The following is a 27060-nucleotide window of genomic DNA, read 5'->3' on the forward strand; positions in this document are numbered from 1 at the left end:
TTCCCCTTTCTGTCTTTAGGCTATGTAGTTCTCTGGCTGTGATCGAGGGGTCTAGGGCACCGTAGGAACCCCCCACGGCTACTGCTAGTTGTTGTGGATAGGTTCAGGGGTCTGCAATCCGATAGCTTCCAACCTCTCTGGTTTTTCTGGACTTAGCTAGTATTTTGTTTTTTCCTCCTTCGGTGACTCATCATAACAAGATGCGGTTGGGAGACGGGAGGACGCGTCGCTGGACCAGTATGTATAATTATAATGTTTATTGTTAATTGTATGCTTTGTTTTACAGCCCCCTGCCCCGTCCCATATCTGTAAAGTCCAAGCTCGGGGTTCGGACGCAAGTTCGAGTCATCTCCGGCCCTGAGATCAAACTTTACAAAAAAACTCGGGTGAACCCACCGATATCGGTCATCGGGGGATACGCCCATCACTACTGGTCACAATTAGAAAGTAAATGGATCCGGCAATTAAATCCCTTACATCCTAATGGTGTAGATGACGTTCTCAGCTTCTCCCCTTTCCTATAGGGGGTTTGGTGGAATTCGTTCTCTACACTCTTTATTACAAAAAACAGGTTTCTCTGACTCAATGTGTCTTATTTGTTTCTTATTTCCCCATAATACACCGGTCACAAGATCGCCGATCTGCACTTTACTCTCCGATGGTGACGATCCTCTAGACATCCGGACAGTCAGGAGCATTGGATCCCATCTGTGTCTCCCCACTATTCTAACAATGGACGCTCTCTCCGCGATCATTTCCTCCTCTATACGGTTATTACGGGGAATGACGCTGTGATGACTTCTCTTCTGGGAGAGACACAGATCACAGGTGACTAATATTGCAGTGTGAATAGAAACTTATATTTCCGGTATTTTTCTGACCTTACATTGTGGGTTATGAGGTGTTTGGGGCTTGTTTTTTGTTCCGCCCTTTTCCCTTTGTTGTTATCTTTCCAGTTGGTAATTGGGATTCTAATATAAGCCCATATATCCCGGGAAGTGTCAGGTGCTGGGATCTCATTATATTATTAATAACAATTTCCTTCCCGATTATTCCCATCATTTATTGCTCATTACATTCTCTCTATAAAATAACAGATTCCTCTTTGTTACACGTCCTAATACTGATCATTTATATCTCTATATTGTAGAGGAAACATTTCTAGGAGTGTATACACTTCACCACAAACACTTCCCATAGATTTTATTATCATCACTGTTATTAAGCTGCTTTTCTCTTTATATCTTTACCATATCACTGTTTATTCTCTTTTCTTACCCGTTGCACAGTTGCACTCTCACTGGTCACTTGGTGGGGTCACATTTGGCTCTTTTCACCTGCATTGTTTTGTTTCCGGACCCCCCTCACTATCACTTTACCTGACTGATCGCTACCAGATGGCTCTATGCAGCATTATTCATCTTGGTCTTACCAACAGGTTTTCATCCTGATCCTCCTGCTTCACTGGGGAAGATGTGACCGGGGAACAGCCCCAATTCCTTTAGGAACACCCCCACTTTACCCCAGAGTTACCCCCCTTGCCTGGATTAGTGCAGGACCTTGGTGTGTTGGAAACACTTATCCGTACCCTCTGAGGAAGCTGACGTGGCGAAACACCAGTAAGAGGGAACAGTGGTGAATCTGCCATCTTTCTCTGTACACTCCCGGCATGTCGTCTGTAGGATCTGTAATCTCCATCTCTTGTTAGGATGGTTCCTCCTTTACACTATATGGGCTGTGCTGTATTCCTGGGATATCCCATATAGCACTGGCTGCACTTTATATCTCCTATCTGTACTCCAGGGATGTAATGCGCTGTCAGCTCTTTATTCTCTCACTATTTATACCCTTTGCTCTGTGTCCTCTCATTATATAAGCTATTCATCTATAAGTGCACAGGATCTATTCCCCTCATACACTGATATCCAGTGATAGATCTACAATCCGGTTACATATATCTATGTATGGATTTATCTTACACTCAATAAATACGGTGCACTTATCTCATCCCCACCTTGATAGTGACACTCTCTTAGGATACATGTTACTCTATGATGGCACTTTTGCACATAGCCACTAGATGGCGCTACATTTGACATTTGCCTGAATTTTTATATCTATACATGGTTTACACAAATTATATTTTCTTGTGGTAACTCTATACTATTTACCATTAGAAGCTGTGTATTTCTGTAATTATCTGTATGTATACATAGAATCATAGAATCATAGAATCGTAGAGTTGGAAGGGACCTCCTGGGCCATCTGGTCCAACCCCCTGCTCAAAGCAGGATTCGCTAAATCATCCCAGTCAGATGTCTGTCCAGCCTCTGTTTGAAGACTTCCATTGAAGGAGAACTCACCACTTCTCGTGGCAGCCTGATTGATTACCACTTCTGTCTCTGTAAAAACAATCCCCTTTAACTCCTTTCCGACATCAGGTGTAAATGTACTTCCTCTCTTTGATCTGGGCTCCGGCGGTGAGCCCACATCTTTTCTGGCACATGTCAGCTGTTTTGAACAGCTGCCATTTGCCCCTAACAGCCTCTGACAGCGACATTTAATGCGCACTTCCAGCAAGCGCATCAAAAATCCTACCCATCGGTGACCCCACCACAAGATCATGGGTCACCGATGGGTTGGCATGAGAACCAGAGATCTCCAGCAGACCTCTATGCTTGTCACTGCTGGAATGCTATGAGCGCCGCCCACTAGACAAAACCACATGAACCAGGGATCGTCCTGCCGAACTCCCGCTCTCCTTTTAACATGGGCAAAACGCTACTCAGACAACACAGGGTGAGGGTAACACAGTGTGGGCGATGCTTTATTCTACCACAGAACAGGCAGATAACACATAGAACAGTCCCCGCACAGCACCCAAGATGGGGCACATTACAGAGTCTCACCCTCCACTGACCCGCTGGGATAATAGCAGCTGTGACTTCAGATCTTCCAGGGTCACTACCCAGCTGTGGCACACACAGAGAGGAGGTAGCGACAAACATAGGAAGATGTGTCAGCGCCGGGATTTTTTCTTATGGTCACCAACCTCGGGTAAAGCTCATTTAGAGCTTCTCTTACCTAGGATCCTAGAAGTGGAAGAATAAAGAGAGAGACACAGGTGGCTTGTCTTTCAAGTTAATCTCCTTTATTGGGAGGGTCAGGGTAGATCTTTTATAGTGAATCAGAAAGAGGAAATGAACAAATATGGATACTTCCGTAATGTTGTGTAACAACTTCGAAATGGTGGATAGTTGGCAAAAACAATAGTTATATAACAGATATGACAAAATGATATATTATGTGTCTAATTGGGGATGACGGGAGTATGGCACTTCCTTGATATCAATTTAACAATTCGTGGAACTGCGTCCGGTAATACTAACAGGCCAGAATACTTGGCCTTGACATTTTAGACATTATTCTGAGAAAAGAGAGAATTTTTGGAACTGACCACTTGGCAGAATCTCCTAACCACGTAGACAGATGATAACAATTAAAATTGTGTCATGAGTTGCAAGTTATTTTTCAGTTATTTTTCTGGACTTTAGAAACTAAGATTAACCATTTCTTTGACAACTCCCCTCTTTTTATCATTCTGTCTACCTACCTCTATCTATCCTTGCCTTTATCCGAGGCCTGCAAGATAACCCTACTTCACAAAATACACGGCTTGTCCTATGTATATCATGGGACACCAGTCCTGCTGTGTATCCATTCAGATTATACCTGGGAATCAGACCTCCTTTCCCTACTTCTCTTTCATTTATTGCCCTATCTCAGAGGAATACAGATTTTATTGAGGGGAGTTTATGTCTGTTTTGTGTGTAACATGTTAATAAGATATATTATAACATATATTTTGATATATTAGTATGTATATATACATTTTTTATATCTTTATTCATTGGTAAGTGTTAATCATTTAATCATTTAAAGTCCATAATGCATGTAATCTTCATCGTTGTAGTTCTTTGTAGAGCCTTTGTCTTTGCTCAGACCAGCGGTTTTCCACAATGCAGACAATCAGCCAAGTCTACTGACGTTTGCTTGTTGCAGAATATACATTCACGCTGAACGGTGGTTATGAAGGTCGTCAGCACTTGGGTTTGCTTTATATCAGAGTCAGTATTGATTCTAGCTTTATGTTTACCTGGAAAATATTTACAATTAGAACCAAGAATTTTCTTTATGAGTAAAACAAATAATCTTATCATCACTGCAATAACCAATATCACAAAGACTGCTTGAATTAGAAAATGAATTATTCCTGATATCCATCCCCTATCCCTTTAAACAAATTCAAAGGCTTTAACCATGCGAGCCGTTCAGGGAGGGGCAGGTCTTCCAGGGAATTAACCTTCCGTATTCCTTCCTTTATCAGCCTAGCTTGTTCTATGTCATGAGTGACTCTCATCAGTCCGGACGGATCTATATAGTGGCAGCAGGCGGGTCCCACTACCTGACAGAATCCCCCTTGAGATGCTGTGAGATAGTCGAGCACCATAGAGTGTTGGTTGGTTATGACAATGAGCTGTCTCATATAAGCAGATCCTACATTGATGGCGTCAAATAAATACTCAGTCACATTATCAAAGATATCACCCAATTCCTCTATCATCTGAGCATTCCTTAGAGTTCCGAACATAACTCCCAGAGGACCAGTGAGAACCATCCCAGTTTTTTAAGATACCATGGAGTGTGCATTAAATGCTTGGGTGGCTGGGGAGAGGGTGCACTACGCTTTGCTATCATGTGATCAGGGACATTTTTATAAGGGAAATCATTCTCATCCCATACCCAGGTGGCCGGCTCTAACCTAGCCAGTGTACATGCACCTTCAGCTCCTTTAGGAATCCACCTATATGCATTACTCCCACATACTATGTTTATAAACTGAAATTTATTAAGAACAGCTATTGTCATTGAAACTAACCTGGTAGTGGCAGTGTAAAGACACCAAGAGTCATCTAAATCTGTAGTGACTGCCCTATAATATCGTAATGACTAGCATTCTGGGTCAGTATTTATACTTATAGACATCTCAACAGCTCCATCTCCATATTGACCTTCTCTGGTTTCTTCATCTACGTAAACTGCCTCTCTCTCTCAATAGAGTTACAAAATATTGCATAGTTTTTACAGCAATTGGGGCATGTGAACAAATCCAGCAATTGGATAGATTTCTGACCTGGGCAATATAGCTATGGTACTGGATAAATTTATTAGCCCATCATTTTGACACATCACTATCCCATGCTCCATTCCTAAGGCTCGGGTGATTCCTTGGCACACTTGTGACGTAAAGTGACTACCTCGGTCACTTTCGATTAGCTCTGGTACTCCAAATCTGCAAACAACTTCAGATATTAACTTTTTAACCACAGTACGTGCATTTGCATGAGCACAGGGCCATGCTTCTGGCCAATTTGAGAAAAGATCCACACATACCAGCACGTATTCATAGTTGCCTTCCCTTGGAAGCTGAATGAAATCAATCTGCAGTCGCTGAAAAGGGTACAATGGCCTCGGGGGGCACTTTAGTGGCACCTTTACTGTTTTTCCCACATTGTGGCATGCGCAGATTACACACCCCTGTACGAATTTTGCAGCAGCATAATGGAACCCTGGTGCGACCCAACTTGCTTTTACCTGGCTTACCATTCCATCCTTGGATTGATGGGTTAGTCCGTGGGAGAGGGAGCACACCATAGGGAACAATGCCCTGGGCAAGCAATACCTATCATCCGCTCTCCACAATCCATCTTCTTCCTTCGCACCTGAGTGCCTTTGCCATTCTTCCTTTTCTGGTGCAGAGGCCTGTTCTTGCAGTCTCTGGAGTAATTGAAGATCCACCTCCCCCCGACACCTGTACAGTGTATGTTCCTGTGGGGACAAAGCAGCAGCCTTGGCTGCAATATCAGCTCGGTTGTTGCCTTCGGCTTCCTTAGTGCGCTCCTTAGTGTGAGCCTGCACTTTCACTATAGCAACTTTTTTTGGCAGCTCCAATGCTCTAAGGAGCTGGGCCACCAAATCTGCATTTTTAATGGGCTTACCAGAGGAACCAACAAGCTTTCTGCTCTTCCATATGGGACCATAATCATGGCAGATGCCAAATGCATAGCGGCTATCTGTGAAGATATTTGCTGTCAAATGTTCAGCGATTACACACACGTCAGCGAGTGCTTTCAATTCAGCTTCTCAAGTAGACATCCTAGAAGGCAAAGCTTTACTTTGTACCACCTTATATTGATCAACTATTGAATAAATAACCTGTATAAGGTACTTCATTTTGATAAACCTGTGACACATCTATATAAAACTCTTGATCTACATTAGGGATTGGTGTCTCTTGCACATTGGCAAGTAGCCATGTTAAAAATACAGTATACCCTTAGCATGTCCCCCCATTCATGACAGTGCAAATGGAAGTGGAGGTCATAATTTGGGATTCCTAGAGCCGAGGCTGAGAGAATGGCTTCCTTCATGTCCTTGAACCCCTCTTTTGCTTCCGGGGTCAGTTGGCATGGCTTCTCTACAGTAGCTGATCAGCCCCAGGAATATACTCAGTGGCAGATGGAAGTGAGCTCCATTGCTTGGCTTATGGCTTTTTCTTCTGGTGTTATGTGTTTCAGCTGAAGTGAAATGCAATGACCTAAGAAAACAACTTTTTCCTTTGCTATTAGCAGTTACCTCTTTAGACCTTACATACTTCATGGTACAAAAATATTAACAAGGAAGCCTTTTCCATTAAACACACAGTACCCGTTTGATCTCTCTGCTCAGGGGATATCGTCTAATACGCACCGGTACAGTTTCTGGCTTCAATCTAATGAATACTGGTACTATCCTAAAAAAAAAAACACCTGTCTTATCCTTTACCCATACCGCAGCTGGTATCTGCTCGAGCATATGCATTATTTCCTCACATTGGTCAGTTGCAGTTTTTCTCGCCATCTAGCTAAATTGGCAACATCCTTGTGAGAGGGTTGCTTCAGACAACGGGCCTGTAACAGTAATGCCTTTCTTCCAAACTTAATTAAAAAAAACTGCATTCATAGTACTCAGGATATCAGCACCTATCAAGATTATAGGACATTTATCTTTGACTAGTAATTATGCACACAAGTATGTAGTATGTGCTATTCACACATTCATAGGTTTTGTTTCATACAAGGGATGATCTATTCCACCTGCTCCTAATCCCTGCACCATTTTCCCTGTCATGAATTGTGGTAAACAAAAGATCCTGAGTTTGAATTGTTGTGGCATATCCTTTTACTTATATATTATAGTACGGCTCACCCCGTATCAATTAAATATTTCATTTGTTTCCCAGGAGGACATTTTAATTATGTCATAGTGATTGGACCATCCCGTGGGGGAACCATTATTTTTGTTTACACTTCTCTGGATTTGTTATCCCATCTTTTCTTTTCTTCTCTCTCTACTGTTACCCTGTGATGTATACCTATACCTGCCACCTGGACCACAGTTTTCACAGCATTCACTATTGCATTATTAAATGCATCCGGAGTTATATTCACCATAACAGGAGTCGCCTTCTGCTGTTTCTTTACTTTCCAATTGTTAATCTGGTCCTCTATCCCCTGAACATGGGAAGGGATTGTATATACATTCTGGCCGTACTCTCATCACTTCTGTTCTCAGATCTGTTCTCAGATCTTCCTTCAATCCTATCAGTAACATATTTTTACAAATCTGGCTTCTCTGGGGTTGTCTGCAAGTGTAATGTAAAATGTTTCCTCATTTCTCCCCTCTGTAGGAATTGCTTGGGGCTGTTCTTACCGGAGTGGAGAGACTGTCTGTGAACCCCTGTGGCAACCCAAGGGTAACAAGTATAGAGGAGAAGCATCATATACAAGTCAGCTAGTTTGCATCTGCGGAGACATGGGGATCAGTCCTCCCCCCGTGTTTGGCACCTATAGGACCCCTGGCTGATGGTATATCACCAGGGTCTACCAGAGATGGGGCGTATAGAATTATACAGATGTTAAGGCTGCAGAAATCTCCTGTCAGCACATAACTTCGCTCTTTGGGCTGCTTAAGGGGGGAGCCGGTCTCATCCCCTCCGCTACTACAGGGGCGCAGGGAGCTGCGGTAGCACAAACTGATCTTGTGAAGGGGGAGCAGCCTGTGTGTGGAGACGCTGCAGATTGCCTGACATACATTCTCTCTAACGTCATCACATTTAGTATTAACTTCATCATTCATCATAACTTCTTAGTAATAACGTCATCATTCTTAGTATTAAAACACAACATATCATTCAGAGGTTCTGATCCACGCTGCAACTTGCACACCATAATCACATTTCCCAATGCCATACAGCATGCTCCTTACTTAAACACTCATCGTATCTCTCAGCATCCAAACATCCATTCCTTGGCACTTCTGCCTTTTCAAAAATTATCAGCGGTATCGTTAACTGCTTCATAATCCTGCAGGTCCTTTATCTTATATCTCGGATCCATAGTCTATCCTGACCAGGTGTGCCCAGCACCATAACAGCTGTCAAAGGTAGCGACCCCTGTCTTCAGCCCTGTTATGTAATAGTGGGATCCCACTGGTCTACTACAATAGCCAGCAATCCCACTATCAAAGCAATAACCTGAACCGCAGCTCTCTGTTCTGTCCTGATGCTGATACATACTCTCCCAAACAATTAGACAGATTACTGTCAACAACACAGTTCCAAACACAAGCGCTGTATACTCCTCATACAGCAGAATCAGAACCTGGATTCTCGCTAGACTCTGAGCATGCCAAATCTATTCCTGAGTCTGTCTTAGAGAAATCAAAATAATAATCATGTGAAACTATATCTTGCCACCTTGGCATGTACCATCTAGTCTCTAAGATGTATGACCAACTTTTTACATGACAAGAGAATACTCTATACAACTTATTTACTCTCTTGTACTGATGGGGAACAACTGGCGTCAAATGTATTCTTTCCAGAAACCAATCAGATCTTAATCTTCTCACACTTTACTATAGTAACCGAATGCAAACAATTTTCACATGACATGTAACACGCACACTTCACAGACTAGTATTCATCTCAAAGTGTCTCAAAGCCACCGGGCAGTAACTGGCTCCTGCACTTCCAAATCTTTGCTATCTCACAATTGACCGGGATATCTCGAGGTACTCTAAAATGAATATTTATAGTCAAAATATACACTCTCACAGGTCCAAGCCACGTTATGCCTGCCCACCAGCCAACTCCTCCAGTAATCTTTTCCTCAGACTTCCAATAACGTGGGGTTTTCAGATTCACACCAACCAATCAACCAATTCTTATCCTTTTACTACTTACCAACTGGATTCTGTCCCTTGTAGGACTGCAACTACTGGTAACATTTGAGTCACTAAGAGAGATTTCCCTACTCTCACTCAAAGGGGCGGAGGGAGCTGCGGACACAGGCTGTCGCTGTAAAGGAGGGGCTGCTGCTCATCCCTGCGCTATTTGATTTCTCCCTCTCCTATTCTGGGCAAACTCCCTCTCGTCATCAGTATTAAAATATGGATCATGCTGCTCAGCTGTTCTCATCCATGCGGCCACTTGCTCCTCATAACCATGTTTCTTAATCCATTTATCATGTTCTCTGCTAAATCGCTTCCATCTAGAGTCCAATACACCTACCCAGCTTTTGGACAATGCATATGACAAGAATATACTCTGCGCCTATACTGGTGGACTGAACACAGACCCTTATCACACAGCATATGGTGCACACATGGTAAGCATCTGTCTGACACTTCAATCACATCCATACACGCAGTACTTCTGTACTCTCCCGCTCCCCGCATCTTATCAAAAATGCTCTAGTGCCAATGGACGAAAACATGAATCACATCTATTTGTAGAAACTCTTGCTTGGTCCACTATATCCTCTAATTAGCGTCCTATCTGAGTACCGGGTTACATACAAAAAACATTTACATTTATATTCCCATAGATTGTCTTCACGTGATTCTCCCTCTTTACTACAAACTCCTACCCGGGACCTTCCTGTAAATTTTTCCAAGTAGCAACTAACTGGAGAGTTTTATCTTACTTCTTTGAGTAAGAAAACTATTTTATACACTGAGCACACGTCCTTTAGTCTCCATACATCAACAGCGCAGCTTAGTGTCCCACAACACAGATATAGCAAATATCAGGACTGCATTCTGCATGCAACATACAACTCACACACAATTGTTCCCATAATCCAAACACACAATTTCAGCAGTCTTTTGGTCTATCCGGTCTTGCTTTGCAATAACAATTAAGCACACAAAATTAGGATGTTAGGATGGTTAGTATTTTTAGTCAGATAAACAAATACAAATATGCAACCACAAACAATACAAACTACATTAAAGCCAAGAAACAAAAGAAACAAAACAAACAAAAAAAATTAAAAAAAACTTAAAAATAAAATAAAAAAAATAAAAAAATAAAACAAACCTTAATTTTTGTTACCCGAGGGGATTCCCATTCAAAGATCCAGACAGACTGACCTACCTATCCTGTCTTAGGGAGACAAGAAAGGATGCGAGCCAAAATGGCTCACGTACCCGGGTCTCCTTTCTGTTCTCCCCCCGACAGAGCAAGGCAATCCTTTTCAGTCCAAATTGATAGATAAAGGGGAATTCAATCTCCCTGTGGGCCTCCAATTGTCAGCGCCGGGATTTTTTCTTATGGTCACCAACCTCGGATAAAGCTCATTTAGAGCTTCTCTTACCTAGGATCCTAGAAGTGGAAGAATAAAGAGAGAGACACAGGTGGCTTGTCTTTCAAGTTAATCTCCTTTATTGGGAGGGTCAGGGTAGATCTTTTATAGTGAATCAGAAAGAGGAAATGAACAAATATGGATACTTCCATAATGTTGTGTAACAACTTCGAAATGGTGGATAGTTGGCAAAAACAATAGTTATATAACAGATATGACAAAATGATATATTATGTGTCTAATTGGGGATGACGGGAGTATGGCACTTCCTTGATATCAATTTAACAATTCGTGGAACTGCATCCGGTAATACTAATAGGCCAGAATACTTAGCCTTGACATTTTAGACATTATTCTGAGAAAAGAGAGAATTTTTGGAACTGACCACTTGGCAGAATCTCCTAACCACGTAGACAGATGATAACAATTAAAATTGTGTCATGAGTTGCAAGTTATTTTTCAGTTATTTTTCTGGACTTTAGAAACTAAGATTAACCATTTCTTTGACAATGACAGTCCATACAAGGCCAGTTGCTCCAAAGATCACAATCTGGCTTCTCCAAACGTATCCATGATTCAGTGATGGTCAGTGGAGCAGATCTGTATTCTTCCAACCGAGGCTGAAACCCCCTAGGTTGTTTTCTATAGAATGATAGATCTGTGTCCCTTGTGATGATGTTGTGGCTGCTGTCCTGTCTCTTGTCCTTTGGATGTATAGATGTCTTGGCAGAATCTCTCTGGCTGTTTCTCTCTCTCAGTCTCTTTATACCGAGGCATGTAACCCATTTTTACACCCAAGTACACTTAACTGTATTTCATTCAGTATTTACATAAAGGGTAAGAATGGAGATGAGATTATTATAGCATTACTTGATTATTTAAACTATTTGCATAGTTTTTCCCTCTCTGCTTTAGAAGTCAACAAACTGGCTCCATAACACAATGCATAATTAGCATATCAGCAATCAATCATCACTAGGGATCAAGGATAAGCGCACAATAAAAGTCAATATTACCGACTTACACCAACAAGTCTGTTTTCTTGACCCACTAGAAATCAACACTTAAATTTAAAGCCAACATACAGATAACATTCTATTATTCTTCATTTGCGAAAAAATAGCTGTCTGGTTATTTAAGATACAATGCTGTATGTCTTCACAATGCCAAAAGTAAAAAAAGAAATGTTTTTAAAAATATAAAAAACAATATAAAAGTTCAGATCACCCCCCTTTCGCTCCTTTTCAAAATAAAACAATAAAAAAATCAAACATACACATATTTGTTATAGCCGCGTTCAGAATCGCCCAATCTATCAATATAAAAAAAGAATTAACCAGATCGCTAAATGGCGTAACGAGAAAATGGTCAAAACACAAGAATCACTTTTTTTTGGTTGCTGCAACATTGCATTAAAATGCAATAAAGGATGACCAAAAGATCGTATCTGCACCAAAATGGTCTCCATTAACCCCTTCACCCCCAAGGGTGGTTTGCACGTTCATGACCGGGCTAATTTTTACAATTCTGACCACTGTACCTTTATGAGGTCATAACTCTGGAACACTTTTCTCTTGACATATTGTATTTCATGTTAGTGGTAAAATTTCATTCAAATAACTTGCGTTTATTTGTGAGAAAAATGGAAATTTGGCGAAAATTTTGAAAATTTCGCAATTTTCCAACTTTGAATTTTTATGCCCTTAAATCACAGAGATACGGCACACAAAAAACTTGATAACTAACATATCCCACATGTTTACTTTACATCAGCACAATTTTGGAACCAAAATTTTTTTTTTGTTAGGAAGTTATAAGGGTTAAAAGTTGACCAGCGATTTCTCATTTTTACAACACCATTTTATTTTTACGGACCACATCACATTTGAAGCCACTTTGAGGGGTCTATATGATAGAAAATACCCAAAAGTGACACCATTCTAAAAACTGCACCCCTTAAGGTGCTCAAAACCACATTCAAGAAGTTTATTAACCCTTTAGGTGCGTCACAGGAATTTTTTTGAATATTTAAAAAAAAATGAACATCTAACTTTTTTTCATAAAAAAAATACTTCAGGTTCAATTTTTTTTATTTTACCAAGGGTAACGGGAGAAATTGAACTGCAAAAGTTATTGTGCAATTTGTCCTGAGTACGCAGATACCTGATATGTGGGGGAGAACGACTGTTTCGGCGCATGGCAGAGCTCAGAATGGAAGGAGCGCCGTTTGACTTTTTCAATGCAAAATTGGCTGGAATTCAGATTGGACACCATGTCACGTTTGGAGAGTCCCTGATGTACCTAAACAGTGGAAACCCCCTACAAGTGACCCCATTTTGGAAACTAGACCCCCCAAGGAACTTATCTAGATATGTGGTGAGAACGTTGAACCCACAAGGGCTTTACAGAAGTTTATAACGTACAGCGGTACAATTAAAAAATCATATTTTTTCAACAAAAATGATCTTTTCACCCCAATTTTTATTTTCCCAAGGGTAACAGGACCCTAAAAGTTATTGTGCAATTTGTCCTGAGTACGCTGATACCCCACATGTGGGGGTAAACCACTATTTGGGCGCATGGCAGAGCTCGGAAGGGAAGCAGCGCCATTTGACGTTTTTGGCTGGAATAGAGATCGGACACGATGTCGCGTTTGGAAAACCCCTGATGTACCAAAACAGTGGAAACCCCCCACAAATGACACCATTTTGGAAACCAGACCCCCTAAGGAACTTATCTAGATGTGTGGTGAGAACTTTGAACCCCCATGGGCTTCACAGAAGTTTATAACATAAAGCCATACAATTAAAAAATCATATTTTTTCCACAAAAATGATCTTTTCACCCTCAATTCTTATTTTTCCAAGGGTAACAGGACCCTAAAAGTTATTGTGCAATTTGTCCTGAGTACGCTGATACCCCATATGTGGGGGTAAACCACTATTTGGGCGCATGGCAGAGCTCGGAAGGGAAGCAGCGCCATTTGACGTTTTTGGCTGGAATTGAGATCGGACACCATGTCGCGTTTGGAAAACTCCTGATGTACCAAAACAGTGGAACCCCACCACAAATGACACCATTTTGGAAACTAGACCCCCTAAGGAACTTATCTAGATGTGTGGTGAGAACTTTGAACCCCCATGGGCTTCACAGAAGTTTATAACATAAAGCCATACAATTAAAAAATCATATTTTTTCCACAAAAATGATCTTTTCACCCTCAATTCTTATTTTTCCAAGGGTAACAGGACCCTAAAAGTTATTGTGCAATTTGTCCTGAGTACGCTGATACCCCACATGTGGGGGTAAACCACTATTTGGGCGCATGGCAGAGCTCGGAAGGGAAGCAGCGCCATTTGACGTTTTTGGCTGGAATTGAGATCGGACACGATGTCGCGTTTGGAAAACCCCTGATGTACCAAAACAGTGGAAACCCCCCACAAATGACACCATTTTGGAAACTAGACCCCCTAAGGAACTTATCTAGATGTGTGGTGAGCACTTTGACCCCCCCAGTGCTTCACAGAAGTTTATAACACCCGGGCGTGAAAATAAAAAATTCGTATTTTTTCCACAAACATGATCTTTTAGTCACCATTTTTTATTTTCCCAAGGGTACCAGGAGAAATTGGACCCCAAAAGTTGTTGTCCAATTTGTCCTGAGTATGCTGATACCCCATATGTGGGAGAAAACTACTGTATGGGCACACGTCGGGGCTCGGAAGGGAAGTAGTGACGTTTTGGAATGCAGACTTTGATGGAATGGTCTGCGGGTGTCATGTTGCCTTTGGAGAGCCCCTAATGTACCTAAACAGTGGAAACCCCCCACAAATGACACCATTTTGTATACTAGACCCCCCAAGGAACTTATCTAGATGTGTGGTGAGCACTTTGAACCCCCCAGTGCTTCACAGAAGTTTACAACGCCCGGGCGTGAAAATAAAAAATTCATATTTTTTCCACAAACATGATCTTTTAGTCACCATTTTTTTTATTTGCCCAAGGGTACCAGGAGAAATTGGACCCCAAAATTTGTTGTCCAATTTGTCCTGAGTATGCTGATACCCCATATGTGGGAGAAAACTACTGTATGGGCACACGTCGGGGCTCGGAAGGGAAGTAGTGACGTTTTGGAATGCAGACTTAGATGGAATGGTCTGCAGGTGTCATGTTGCCTTTGGAGAGCCCCTAATGTACCTAAACAGTGGAAACCCCCCACAAATGACCCCATTTTGAAAACTAGACCCACTAAGGAACGTATCTAGATGTGAGGTGAGCACTTTGAACCCCCAAGGGCTTCACAGAAGTTTATAATGCCAGGGCATGAAAATAAAAAAATCGTATTTTTTCCACAAACATGATCAATTAGTCCCCAATTTTTTTTTTTTCCCAAGGGTAACAGGAGAAATTGAACCCCAAAAGTTGTTGTCCAATTTGTCCTGAGTACGCTGACACCCCATATGTGGGATAAAACTACTGTATGGGCACACGTCAGGGCTCGGAAGGGAAGTAGTGACGTTTTGGAATGCAGACTTTGATGGAATGGTCTGCGGGTGTCATGTTGCCTTTGGAGAGCCCCTAATGTACTTAAACAGTGGAAACCCCCACAAGTGACCCCATTTTGGAAACGAGACCCCCTAAGGGACTTATCTAGATGTGTGGTGAGCGCTTTGAACCCCCAAGGGCTTCACAGAAGTTTATAATGCCCGGGCATGAAAATAAAAAAATCGTATTTTTTCCAGAAACATGATCAATTAGTCCCCAATTTTTTCATTTTCCCAAGGGTAACAGGAGAAATTGGACCCCAAAAGTTGTTGTCCAATTTGTCCTGAGTACGCTGACACCCCATATGTGGGAGAAAACTACTGTATGGACACACGTCGGGGCTCAGAAGGGAAGCAGTGACGTTTTGGAATGCAGACTTTGATGGAATGGTCTGCGGGTGTCATGTGCGTTTGGAGAGCCCCTGATGTACCTAAACTATTGAAACTCCCCACAAGTGACCCCATTTTGGACACTAGACCCCCCACGGAACTTATCTAGATGTGTGGTGAGCACTTTGAACCCCCAAGTGCTTCACAGAAGTTTATAACACTCGGACGTGAAAATAAAAAAATCATTTTTTTCCACAAAAATGATATTTTTGCCCCCAATTTTTTATTTTCCTAAGGGTAACAGGAGAAATTGGACCCCAAAAATTGTTTTGCAATTTGTCCTGAGTAGGCTGATACCCTACATGTGGGGGTAAAACACTGTTTGGGCGCATGGCAGAGCTTGGAAGGGAAGGAGCACCATTTGACTTTTTCAACTCAGAATTGGCTGGAATTGAGATCAGACGCCATGTTGCATTTGGAGAGCCCCTGATGTGCCCAAACAGTGGAAACCCCCAATTATAACTCCAACCCTAACCCCAACACGCCCCTAACCCTAACCCTAGCCCTAACCCTAGCCCTAACCCTAACCCTAGCCCTAACCCTACCCTAGCCCTAACCCTACCCCAACACACCCCTAGCCCTAACCCTAGCCCTAACCCTAATGGAAAAATGGAAATAAATACATTTTTTTTATTTTATTATTTTTCCCTAACTAAGGGGGTGATAACGGGGGGTTTGATTTACTATTTATGGCGGTTTTTATGTTTGGCGGCTGTCGCACGCTAAAAGACGCTTTTTATTGTAAAAATAGTTTTTGCATCACCACATATTGAGAGCTATAATTTTTCCGTATTTTGACCCACCGAGTCATGTGAGGTCTTATTTTTTGCGGGACGAGTTGACGTTTTTATTGGTGCCATTTTCGGGCACGTGAAATTTTTTGATCGCTTTTTATTCCGATTTTTGGGACGCAGAATGAACAAAAACCAGCGTTTCATGAATTTCTTTTGGGGGGGTGCGTTTACACCGTTCCGCGTGCGGTAAAATTGATAAAGCGGTTTTATTCTTCGGGTCAGTACGGTTACAGCGATACCTCATTTAGGTAGTTTTTTTATGTTTTTGTCGGTTTTATGCAATGAAAACTATTTTATATAAAAAATAATTATTTTTGCATCGCTTTAACTTTTTTATTTTTTCGCTGATGATGCTGTGTGGTGGCTCGTTTTTTGCGGGACAAGATGACGTTTTCAGCGGTACCATGGATATTTATATGCGTCTTTTTGATCGCGCGTTATTACACTTTTTGTTTGGCGGTATGATAATAAATCATTATTTTTTGCTTCGTTTTTTATTTTTATTTTTTAAGGGGTTCGCTAAAGGGGTTAACTAATGGGACAGTTTTATAGGGCGGGTCGTTACGGACGCGGCGATACCTAATATGTGTACTTTTATTGTTTTTTTTTTATTATTTCCAAAAAATGGATTTATTGGGGGAATATTTTTTTTTTTTTCTAATTTATTTGGCGATTTTTTTTTTAATTATTTTTACACTTTTTTTTATTTTTTTTTTTACTTTATTAAATAGTCCCAGGTGGGACATCACTGTCCTGTGACAGATCGCTGATCTGTCACATCACAGATCACTGTGACAGATCAGCGATCTGACACAGGCAGTGCAGAAGGCTTCCTCATGCCTGCGCTTTGCAGGCACTGAGGAAGCCAGCTTCCGCAGGCCCCCGAAGGCCCCCGTCGCCATCTTGGATTCGGGGGCCTGGAGGAAGGGAGTCCCCCGAAGCAGCGCTGCACATTGCGCTGCCGTGGGGGGCTCAGGGAAGCACGGAGGGAGCCCCCTCCCTGCCGATGCTTCCCTTTAACCCCCAGTACACCGCGATCGTGTTTGATCGCTGTGTGCAAGGGGTTAACGTGTCGGGGGCGGTCCGTGACCGCCCGACACATTGTGCCGGGTGTCAGCTTTGATAATTAGCTGACACTTGGCCGCGATCAGCGGCGCTCACCACGTGCCCGGGTACCGTGGACGGGATAGTACGTCGGATGGCAGAAAGGGGTTAATAACATCAGCTCGGTACACAAAAAAAAGCCTTCACCCAACCCGAGATCATGAAAAATGGAGACACAACGGGTATCGGAAAATGGTGCAATTCTTTTACACTTTACCTAATAAAGAGGAGTTATTTTTACTGATACAGCGGGTACGGAAAGTATTCAGACCCCTTTAAATTTTTCACTCTTTATTTCATTGCAACCGTTTGGTAAATTCAAATTCATACTATCTATTCTTGACACGGGACGGGCTTATAAACTTCCGAAGTATATAATTTGGTGTTTGGGATCTGCGAATATGTGGCTAGTTTTCTGTTTCGGATAACATGATACATGATTTTAGGTTTTTTTTTCTCATTTAGTCTCTCTTGAATATAGGTCAATATTAAATAGTCTCTTAATGAGTTGCCTTTGGTGAGGACGATGAAACCCCTAGAAATGAGAGTGAGTGTGTATATGTCACCTCACCCTATATACTGAGATGTGGGGTATATGTTTTTTCTATTAGTCACTTTCTGACTAACCTTCAGGGGGTGAATTATGGGTATAGTTTTACATTTGGAATTAATAAAGTTTAGTTTTATCCTTTTGTCAGCAAACATGTGGAATGACAAGAGATAACCCATTTAAGAAGATCCAATTTTGGTTAAAACTATTCCAACATTATAACATTATGAACATAAAAAAGGCTTCTCTCCTGTGTGGATTCTCTGGTGCTTAACACATTCTGATTTAGTGTTAAAACATTTCCCACATTCTGAACAGGAAAAAGGCTTCTCCCCTGTGTGAGTTCTTTGGTGGCTAACAAAACGTGATTTATGTGCAAAACATTTCCCACATTCTGAACATGAGAAAGGCTTCTCCCCTGTGTGAGTTCTCTTGTGGGTAAGAAAATGTGATTTCTGTCTAAAACATTTCCCACTGTCTACACATGAAAAAGGCTTCTCCCCTGTGTGGATTCTCTGGTGCTTAACAAAATCTGATTTAGTGTTAAAACATTTCCCACATTCTGAACAGGAAAAAGGCTTCTCCCCTGTGTGGATTCTCTGATGATTAACACAATCGGATTTAGTGCTAAAACATTTCCCACATTCTAAACAGGAAAAAGGCTTCTCCCCTGTGTGAGTTCTCTGGTGGATAACAAAATTTGATTTATGTTCAAAACATTTCCCACATTCTGAACAGGAAAAGGAAAAGGGCATCTCCCCTGTGTGAGTTCTCTGGTGGATAACAAAATGTATTTTCTGGTTAAAACATTTCCCACATTCTGAACAGGAAAAAGGCTTCTCCCCTGTGTGAGTTCTATGGTGAGTAACAAAATGTGATTTCTGTGCAAAATATTTCCCACATTCTGAACAGAAAAAAGGCTTCTCCCCTGTGTGAGTTCTCTGGTGGATAACAAAATGTGATTTCTGTGCAAAATATCTCCCACATTCTGAACAGGAAAAAGGCTTCTCCCCTGTGTGAATTCTCTGGTGAGTAACAAAATGTGATTTCCATGCAAAATATTTCCCACATTCTGAACATGAAAATGACTTCTTTGCTTTAGGAGCAGTTTGTTTTTTAATGCCTCTTTTGTGACTTTGATTTTCCTTGGTAGTCAGTAATGAATCAGAAGATGGGACCTGTTTCATAAGATCAGATGACAGATCTTTGCTGTGAATAGATGATATATCTGGAGAAACAGCAATCACTTCAGTTGTGTCTTGTAAGATCTCAAGATCATCAGATTTAAAAACTGAAGATGTCAGCTGTCCCTCTGATCTCCTGGTACAGTCATCTGCTAAGATAAAAAAACTTTTTTAAATAAAATATCCTTGAGTTTTATATTTTTGAACATTTCTACTTAGCTTGCCATTTTTATGGACAGTTTATGTAAAAATCTTTAATTATTTATCCAAGACAATGACAGTTCACAGTATAATAGAAAACCTTGTTGGATGAGCCAGTAGTGTGCGGTGTTCAAGTGTTTGTTCATTCTGCCTCCCAAATATCAAATATAAAGAAACCAATCAATGTTATGTAGGCGAAAATAATACCAATTCTCATCTCACAAAAAAAATTCCCCACTCAGGTCCATCATCTGTCAATGGAAAAACAGAGGTTCCCACACTATTAGTGGCTCAAAGGCTGCTGAAAAGCAACAAGGTTTCCATAAACCAATCCAGCAAAATCCGCTCTCACTTCGGAGTCTTGCAGTGTGCGCAAACAACATTTAGGATCCCTGTATTTAGCAATATTATAGTGAGAAGAACCCACTTAATTTGCGGTGTCTCCTGGAGCACAATCTGGGCACTATGTGCTGGGTAATAAAATGGCAAATGTGTAATTTTCACTCTCCAACATCCACTGCGTGTTAATTCCCAGAAAGTGGCTGTGGAGTCAAAATATTCACTCCTCCTAAGGATTATAACCCTCAGTGAATTAATTTATAAAATGGAATCACTTTATGGGGATTTCTACTATTCTGGTTTTCTGTCATTTAGTTATATTATGGCTTCTGCATATGGTGTGTCCAATCTCATCTGGGATCTGTTCCTGCTGTCCAGCTGGAGTAATCTGCTCCCTACTTCAGCCAATTGGAAAGTACCACACCCTACTAAAGCGCAAGGCACATGGCCGGAATCTGCCAGATACAGCGCTGTTCTCCTCTGGTTCAGTCCTCTGTGCTCAGCTTGTGGCTTGTGTATTTGTTTCCTGCTGTGACCGTGGCCCGTTTACTGACTACTCTTGTGTCTACTGATTCTTTCCTTCTGGTTCTGACCCGGCTACCTGACTATTCTTCTTGCCATCTAACACCACAGAGTAGCAGGTAACACCATGGTCCAAGCCTAGGGGTCCCAGTGTAAGTCCAGATTCCATGTGAGGGTGTTATAGGGCGATGAGCAAGGCAATCCTTGGGAAAGCAAAGAAGATAGAGCCAAGCATGTTCATGGTGGACATCTTTTGAGCTGCCAGGTGACCACGAACAGTGCTCCCAATACATTGTGTCTGCAAACTATTCAGCTAGATCTGCATTCAAATAGCTAAATGGCGCTCCTTCCCTTCTGAACACTGCCGTGTGCCCAGACAGTAGTGTATATAGGGTACAGTGTGAAGCTGGAAAGCAATTTCTAAGATCCATCTGTTTTCTATTATCCTTTGTGAAGAATTCCAAACTTACCACCACATAAAGCGACACACGTCAGATATTAATAATGGGGCCTGATTAGGAACTACTGAAATGATCAAACTCCACAGTCTCCATCAGTAATAATGAGTAACTAGTGGTGAAACCTCTCTGGGGTAATTAGAGTATGAAGCCACATAAACCATATGAAACGCATCAATCCCTCTAATCTTCAATAAGGTCACATCGCTATTATGACATGATCTATAATGTTGGGGAATGGTTTTCAGATCCCCAATATCGGACACTGTCTTGGCCGCGCCAATGTCCCACACATGCTCCCGCACTCGAATCCTGAGTTCTCTTGTTGTCAGACCCACATATATTTTGGGACAAGGGCACGTGGCATAGTAAATCACGTTTGAAGTTCCACAGGAAATTCTCTGTCTAATCTGGAATTCCCTTGTCCCATCTGATGAGAAGAGAACTAGAGGGATTGATGCGTTTCATATGGGGATTAGGGGTGGTGACAACAAACATTTTTTATCACAGATGGAACTCAGGTGGTTCATTCAACTGGACACCATGACCCCTAATGGACTCAATGAAGTTTTGAGCTTGGCCCCATTCCTATAGTCTTTGGGGATTTAACAATTATGCATCAATTGGTCCCGGATATTATTTTCTTTTTTGTTAATGGATTCCCAATGGGATGATTTGCATTATTCTCTTTATAGTATATTCCATATGGATATCTGGGTATATTTATAGGCATATAATATATAGGTAATGAGAATTCCTCCTGTCCTTTTTCCTCCACAGGTCTATATCACACTCCCTCCTTTTTTCTGGCAGTGTGTTGTTTTTATATTGTTTTTAATTTTTACTCTTTATTTTCACTAATCTTTTCTTGTATGTCAATAATTTATAGCTAGTGACCTTGAGGACACCATATATCTCCTTCGACCCTCACCCTGTACCATATCTATGTGAACCGCATCCAGCAGTCTCTACAGTTGTGGGAATCATGACCATATATTGTATTCTATGTATTTTATGTACTTAGTATGTGAGATTTTTTCACCGTTTATGTCATATACGATGTACATTTATATATATGTGATGACTTTTTTTACGGTCATGACCCGCTTAGGATTATTGTCTGCATGGACCTTACGGTTCTTCCCATGTATGGGATATAATTATGAGCATATTATATCAAACATGTGAATCGGATCTAGTGGCCTTTATAGTTGTATGTGTCATGACCATATATTCATTTTATGCATTTGATGTATTTAATATATGAGACTCTTTATCGCCTGGGCTATATGTGATGCATATCCATGTATGTATGTGATAATTCTTTTGTATGGTCATAACCCCTTTAAAAATCATTCATCTTCCCGGTATGGATTTTTGGAATTTCCATTTACCCTATATATGGGATACAATTATGGGCGGCTGTGCGCATCTCTCTGCGGTGGTAATTGTGCTGCTGACAGATGGGCGTCTTTATGTTGTACACGGGCGCCTTGGTCTTTTGACCTGTGTCCTGTGTTCAGCATGACGCCTGTTCTGTGCAGCGGTGCTTGCCGACCTCAGAGCGCATGCGCCGATGAGGCCACGATGATTGGTTGATCTCGGTCTCGTGACTGCGGTCACAGAGTATATGAAGGTCCTGTGGAGATATGGTTACTATCTCCTTGATAAAGCGGCCTTTCTGCGCCACGAAACGTGCGTCAGGGGTCACTGCCAGACACTTCCCCTCTTCCTCCTGCATCCTCTGGTAAGATTTTGATCTGACATTTATTTCTGTCTTTCACTGGTGGTCGCCCTTGTTTATGTCCAGATTCATTGCACCCTAAGGACATTATATGTCTCTCCTCCTTACTTTTTGAGCTTTGCTCAGGGGATTTACTTGAAGTAATCTGGGCCATATGGCCATTGATTTTTGTAGGGCGGTATTATATTTTGGGCTTCCACTTGGGCATGATGTCTAAAATACATATATGAGGACATTATTTCCATCTTGGATGGACGGGGGGATGGTCGGGTATGTGTTCATCTGCTTTATATTGGCACCTCATCGTGATTTTGTGCACTTCTTTGTACGATAGTTAATAAAAATTATTAATATTTTTGCAGTCGTCGTTTTGCTCCCTTTTTTCTCTGGTGTTTCCATGTTTATAGGAGCTGATGTGGCTTGTGCCTAGGGTGAACAAATTGTTTTGGTATCATCCATAGGCATTTTAGAATTTCACATGGGATTCTTGTTATTAATCCCAGGGGGTAGGTGGATCCTCCAGGTTGTAAGTTCTATAGAAAAGGGCTTGCAATGCCCAAAGTCATTTGAACAGTTTTGGGTGGAGGAGAATGTTGTGGTCTAGAGGCAAAATGGTGATCATGGTAATACGGCCGGACTACACCACCGATAAAGCAGCCACAGCCGGTGACTGAGAGGAATCTGTGACTTCTCTGCATTCAGTGGTTACTACTCACCTGGGTAGTCATATGTGGGAATCTCCTCTTTACACCACTCATCATCTCTCACATATGTCTCTGTAGTATTAATATGGGTCAGATCTTCACCCTGAAACAAATATTGTAAAAGTCACAGACAGATGGAGAAGTCCCATCTATGATCAGCTCTAATCCTGCCATCTCCACCGTTCTCATTACACAAGTATAAAACACATAATACTGGTGGATAAAAGAAGACTGAGCACAAGACCTTCACAGCCGTCTACTCATCATAGGGGAGATCTCCTGACACCTTCTCTCCATCTACCTGATGATCCTGAGGAGCACTGGGATCTTCTTGGTTACAGTCCTGTGGAAGAAGAGGACGGGGACATCTCTCTGGTGTTGTCCTCTTACTGGATAGATCTGGAGGAAACACATACAGGGACTGAATTCATTCTCTACATACAGATAATTATAGGCCGTGTGTATTTAGTCCTGTCTATTACCTGGAGATGTGAGGGGCTGGGGAACCTCCATTATGACGTCCTTGTACAGATCTCTGTGTCCTTCTAAATACTCCCACTCCTCCATGGAGAAATAGACAGCGACATCCTGACACCTTATAGGAACCTGACACATACAATGATACCGTCATCCCCTGATCCCTTCATAATGTTACTGCATAATGTCCCAGCATTCCCAGCAGTGTCACCTCTCCAGTCAGCAGCTCAATCATCTTGTAGATGAGTCCTAGGATCTTCTGGTCATTGATGTCCTCATGGATCAGGGGGTGAGGTGGAGGCCCCGTGATTGGGCTCAGGGGTCTTCCCCATCCCTCAGACACAGGGTCCTGACAGCGATCACTAGAGGTCTTCTTCACCACTGTGTAATCCTGGTTATAGAGAGACACATTAATAAATCTCACTACAGACATTTCCAGAGTCCTCACCTCTCCAGTTCTGTCCATCTGTTATTCCCATAGATAAGAATGATGTAATGTGACGTCATCAGAATCTCTCACCTCTCCAGTGAGATGGAAGAGGATCTCTAGGGTGAGGTGTAATATCCTCTCCGCCATCTTGTCTCTGTCCATATCCATCCTTGATGGGTAAATCAGGAAAATGTTCTTATGTAGAAGATCTTCACTGAGAGGATCCGATATTGTAGAGACCTGAATGAGAAGAAGATGAGCCGATGTAACATCATAAGAATCCTGTGTAATAATACACTTACTGGAGAGAATAAGGGAAACATATGAGGAGATTTATTATCTTACAGGGTTTAGTTTTCTTCCCTGACATCTACTAATAAAACCTATATATTTAGGCCACAGACAACAAGCAGTTTCCTCCTCGGAGTCGGCAGCTGAACACGTTCCTCATAGACTCAACTTCCATAACGCTAATTCTCGTCTCATTACCGACACTGGAATCGGCATTAGCAATACTGCAGGAGATATTCATTACACGCGACATGAGAAATAACTCCTTCATGATGAGGACGACATCTTCATCTTCTACTGCGGCTCTAGAGACAGATTTGGCCAGAGTCGGTCACTGACTCCATCCCCACCGGCCGTCTATATGAAGGTTTCCCGTCTTCCCCGCACTGAAATCTTCTCTCACGTTAGATCTCAGCTCTGAGTCACACACAGAAGTTTGAGGCTTTTAGAAAAGATTTTTTGTTTCCACAAACACAACGGACAGAAATGATCTGATGCCAAAGTCCCCATGTACAGTGATTTATGGGGATTATTTCTGGCCTTAGGCTTTCCTATATTACGAGAAAAACTCCAGAAAAAGCCGATATTAAAATGTTTCTAAAGAAAATTGGCTCCAACAATTCTTGTAAGAAGAAAAAAATAACAAAAAAGCAGAAGACACATTTTATAATTTTTAACATGTTAAACATTTATTAAAAATAAATGAATCTTTTTGGTCCCCAGAACATAGATGTACACCGCAGGGACGGCACAGATGAGGCTGCAACAAAAACCCTGACAGTTTAACCACTTGCTGCTGTGAAAAGCAAACATGGCATCTAAGAAGGTGTGACAGAGTTTGGCTGAATGCCCCCCGCCTCCAAGTACTCGATAGTATGGGGCGGCCTAGTTACTACGATACTTACATGCCTAATAATGGGGTCTGGGCTGCAATGTATGAAGGTCTATTAGGCCGGGCCAGAGGCAACGTCCAATAAGTTACCTTATAACTCCCCCATACACAGTAGACTAAAGTTCCATGAAAGCACTGATTTTGGGGGGTTTGGCCGACCATATAATGTATTTGGGGGCCTCCCGACAGATGATGTCAGGGCAGAGAAGGATCTGGCATCCTGAATTTCAGAGGATAATCCGTGTGTTCTTCCTGTAGATAATCCTCCTCTAGAGGAGTCTGGAGGCGACTCTCTCATACAGACCACAGGAAAGCTGGAATATTTGTGTGTATGGGGGAGTCGGGAGAGATCGCCGTCTGCCAAATGACCGTTCAGCCAACTCTGATCTCATGTGTATGGGGCCGTTAGTATTACACTGACAGGCAGTGATGATACACAGCACTACAGTAGTACAGGGCATCACCGGAGCCATCAGAGGCTTGTATGTTGTATGATCGCACTGATCAGAGGGGTTTAAAAAAGGTTTAAAGGGGGGAAAATGTCACAGTTTCAGCAACAAGAAATATCCATCACTATATGGAAAGCAGAGTCACTGCACAATGTTAGTTACGTCCATAACTACTTTATTATACTCTATTGTCCTGTACACAGTAGAGTAGATAGAAATCACAGATCCCACAGCAATAGCTGGAATTGGACCCTCCAACGCAAAGAAAAAAAAATCTATCTATATACACTGTTCAAAAAAATAAAGGGAACACTTAAACAACAGAATATAACTCCAAGTAAATCAAACTTCTGTGAAATCAAACTGTCCACTTAGGAAGCAACACTGACTGACCATCAATTTCACATGCTGTTGTGCAAATGGAATAGACAACAGACGGAAATTATTGGCAATTATCAAGACACCCTCAATAAAGGAGTGGTTCTGCAGGTGGGGACCACAGACCACATCTCAGTACCAATGCTTTTGGCTGATGTTTTGGTTACTTTTGAATGTTGGTTGTGCTTTCACACTCGTGGTAGCATGAGACGGACTTCTACAACCCACACAAGTGGCTCAGGTAGTGCAGCTCATCCAGGATGGCACATCAATGCGAGCTGTAGCAAGAAGGTTTACTGTGTCTGACAGTGTAGTGTCCAGAGGCTGGTGGTGCTACCAGGAGACAGGCCAGTACATCAGGACATGTGGAGGGGGCCGTATAAGGGAAACAACCCAGCAGCAGGGCCACTACCTCCCCCTTTGTGCAAGGAGGAACAGGAGGAGCACTGCCAGAGACCTGCAAAATGATCTTCAGCAGGCCACAAATGTTCATGTGTCTGCACAAACGGTTAGAAACTGACTCCATGAGGATGGTCTGAGGGCCCGACGTCCACAGATGGGGGTTGTGCTCACAGCCCAACACCGTACACGATGCTTGGCATTTGCCACAAAACACCAGGATTGGCAAATTCACCACTGGCGCCCTGTGCTCTTCACAGATGGAAGCAGGTTCACACTGAGCACATATGACAGACGTGACAGAGTCTGGAGACGCCGTGGAGAGCGATCTGCTGCCTGCAACACCCTTCAGCATGACCGGTTTGGCAGTGGTCAGTAATGGTGCGGGGTGGCATTTCTTTGGAGGCCACACGATGTTGGGCTGTGAGCACAACCCCCATGGAGACACAATTGTGCCTTTAC

At 42.1% G+C, this 27060-nt stretch overlaps 1 long non-coding RNA gene across 1 annotated transcript; it reads right to left on the minus strand.

The window, feature by feature from the left end:
* Positions 1–3129: 3129 nt before the first annotated feature.
* On the minus strand, positions 3130–23687 carry LOC141101511 (uncharacterized). Its single transcript, XR_012234990.1, has 3 exons — positions 23584–23687; positions 23295–23385; positions 3130–4156 (listed from the first exon to the last, which is right to left on the minus strand). It is a non-coding gene; the product is annotated as an uncharacterized lncRNA (long non-coding RNA).
* Between the last annotated feature and the right edge of the window lie 3373 nt (positions 23688–27060).

This window comes from Dendrobates tinctorius, unplaced genomic scaffold (genome assembly GCF_039654945.1).
Source record: "Dendrobates tinctorius isolate UK_male_01 unplaced genomic scaffold, ASM3965494v1 ptg000119l, whole genome shotgun sequence".
NCBI classification, from domain to species: domain Eukaryota; kingdom Metazoa; phylum Chordata; class Amphibia; order Anura; family Dendrobatidae; genus Dendrobates; species Dendrobates tinctorius.